The sequence below is a fragment of the Sinocyclocheilus grahami genome, unplaced genomic scaffold (genome assembly GCF_001515645.1).
Source record: "Sinocyclocheilus grahami isolate Dianchi unplaced genomic scaffold, SAMN03320097.WGS_v1.1 scaffold1967.1, whole genome shotgun sequence".
Classification (NCBI taxonomy): domain Eukaryota; kingdom Metazoa; phylum Chordata; class Actinopteri; order Cypriniformes; family Cyprinidae; genus Sinocyclocheilus; species Sinocyclocheilus grahami.
The window spans coordinates 9,233-12,185 of record NW_015507146.1 but is presented as its reverse complement, the minus strand read 5'-3'; the positions used below and the strand labels follow the sequence as shown (position 1 = coordinate 12,185).

Genomic DNA, 2,953 nt, shown 5'->3' with positions numbered 1-2,953 from the left:
AGCAACTATCCAAACCAACCTAGCAACCACCCCAAGTACCTTAGCATCCACATAGCAACACCTTAGCAACCACCCTGGGTAGCCTAGCAAATGTATAGCAACATCCTAGCAACCACCCTGACTACCTTAGCAACCGCAAAGCAAAACCTTAGCAATCGTCCCGGGAAACCTTAGCAACCACATATCATCCACTTAGCAACCTCCCTGGGTACCCTAGCAACCACATAGCAACACCCTAGCAACTGCCCTGCGTACCCTAGCAGCCGCACAGCAAAACCCTAGCAACCAATCCTGGGTACCCTAGCAACCGCTCTAGTAACCACCCCAAGTACACTTGCAACCGAATAGCAACACCTTAGGAACCACACGGCTACTCTAGCAGCTGCTTCTATCTATCTATCTATCTATCTATCTATCTATCTATCTATTATATATCTATTATCTGACTATTTCTATCTATCTATCTATCTATATATCTATCTATCTTCATTGCAACACTCTAGCAACTATCCAAACCAACCTAGCATCCACCCCAAGAAATTAGCAACCGCATAGCAACACCTTAGCCTATTTATCTATCGTTCATCTCACTATTTCTATCTATCTATCTATCTCTCTATGTATAATCTATCTATCTATCTATCTCCATAGCAACACTCTAGCAACTATCCAAACCAACCTAGCAACCACCCCAAGTGCCTTAGCAACTGCATAGCAACACACTAGCAACCACCCTGACTACCTTTGCAGCCGGATAGCATCCCCTAGCAACCGATCTAGTAATCACCCCAAGTACACTTGCAACGGAATAGCAACACCTTAGCAACCACATGACTATTCTAGTAGCTGCATCTATCTATCTATCTATCTATCTATCTCCATAGCAACACTGAAGCAACTATCCAAACCAACCTAGCAACCACCCCAAGTGCCTTAGCAACTGCATAGCAACACACTAGCAACCACCCTGACTACCTTTGCAGCCGGATAGCATCCCCTAGCAACCGATCTAGTAATCACCCCAAGTACACTTGCAACGGAATAGCAACCCCTTAGCAACCACATGACTATTCTAGTAGCTGCATCTATCTATCTATCCATCAATCTATTTATCTATCTGTCTATCTATCTATCATCTGACTATTTCTATCTATCTATCTCTCTATCATTCATCTGACTATTTCTATCTATCTATCTATCTATCTATCTATCTCTCTATCATTCATCTGACTATTTCTATCTATCTATCTCTCTATCATTCATCTGACTATTTCTATCTATCTATCTCTCTATCATTCATCTGACTATTTCTATCTATCTATCTCTCTATCATTCATCTGACTATTTCTATCTATCTATCTCTCTATCATTCATCTGACTATTTCTATCTATCTATCTCCATAGCAACACTCAAGCAACTATCCAAACCAACCTAGCAACCACCCCAAGTACTTTAGCAACTGCATAGTAACACCTTAACAACCGCCCCGGGTACCTTAGTAACCGCAAAGCAACACCCTAGCAACCACCCCGGGTACCATAGCAACCACATAGCAACACCCATGGGTACCTTAGCAACCACATATCATCCGCTTAGCAACCTCCCTGGGTACCCTAGCTACCCTAGCAACCAATCCTGGGTACCCTAGCAACCGCTCCAGTAACCACCCCAAGTACACTTGCAACCGAATAACAACACCTTAGCATCCACACGGCTATTCTAGCAGATGTATCTATCTATCTATCTATCTATCTATCTATCTATCTATCTATCTATCTATCTATCTATCTATCTATCTATCTATCTATCTATCTATCTATCTATCTATCTATCTATCTATCTATCTATCTATCTATCTATCTATCTATCTATCTATCTATCTATCTATCTATCTATCTATCTATCTATCTATCTATCTATCTATCTATCTATCTATCTATCTTCATAGCAACACTATAGCAACTATCCAAACCAACCTAGCAACCACCCCAAGTACCTTAGCAACCGAATAAGAACACCTTAGCAACAACCCAGGGTAACCTAGCAAATGCATAGCAACACCCTAGCAACCACCCTGGGTACCATAGCAACCACATAGCAAAACCCTAGCAACCACCCCGGGTACCTTAGCAACCACATATAATCCGCATAGCAACCTCCCTGGGTACCCTAGCAACCACATAGCAAAACCCTAGCAACCACATAGCAAAACCCTAGCAACCACATAGCAAAACCCTAGCAACCACATAGCAAAACCCTAGCAACCACATAGCAAAACCCTAGCAACCACATAGCAAAACCCTAGCAACCACATAGCAAAACCCTAGCAACCACATAGCAAAACCCTAGCAACCACATAGCAAAACCCTAGCAACCACATAGCAAAACCCTAGCAACCACATAGCAAAACCCTAGCAACCACATAGCAAAACCCTAGCAACCACATAGCAAAACCCTAGCAACCACATAGCAAAACCCTAGCAACCACATAGCAAAACCCTAGCAACCACATAGCAAAACCCTAGCAACCACATAGCAAAACCCTAGCAACCACATAGCAAAACCCTAGCAACCACATAGCAAAACCCTAGCAACCACATAGCAAAACCCTAGCAACCACATAGCAAAACCCTAGCAACCACATAGCAAAACCCTAGCAACCACATAGCAAAACCCTAGCAACCACATAGCAAAACCCTAGCAACCACATAGCAAAACCCTAGCAACCACATAGCAAAACCCTAGCAACCACATAGCAAAACCCTAGCAACCACATAGCAAAACCCTAGCAACCACATAGCAAAACCCTAGCAACCACATAGCAAAACCCTAGCAACCACATAGCAAAACCCTAGCAACCACATAGCAAAACCCTAGCAACCACATAGCAAAACCCTAGCAACCACATAGCAAAACCCTAGCAACCACATAGCAAAACCCTAGCAACCACAT

The 2,953-nt window shown here is 42.9% G+C and overlaps 1 long non-coding RNA gene across 1 annotated transcript in view; it reads right to left on the bottom strand.

The window, feature by feature from the left end:
* The window catches only part of LOC107573525 (uncharacterized), a 2,354-nt gene extending 731 nt beyond the window's left edge, over nucleotides 1-1,623 (bottom strand). The window contains exon 1 of the long non-coding RNA XR_001607520.1: nucleotides 1,475-1,623. This is a non-coding gene — a long non-coding RNA (uncharacterized lncRNA). The remainder of the gene's footprint in view (nucleotides 1-1,474) is intronic.
* Nucleotides 1,624-2,953: the final 1,330 nt, after the last annotated feature.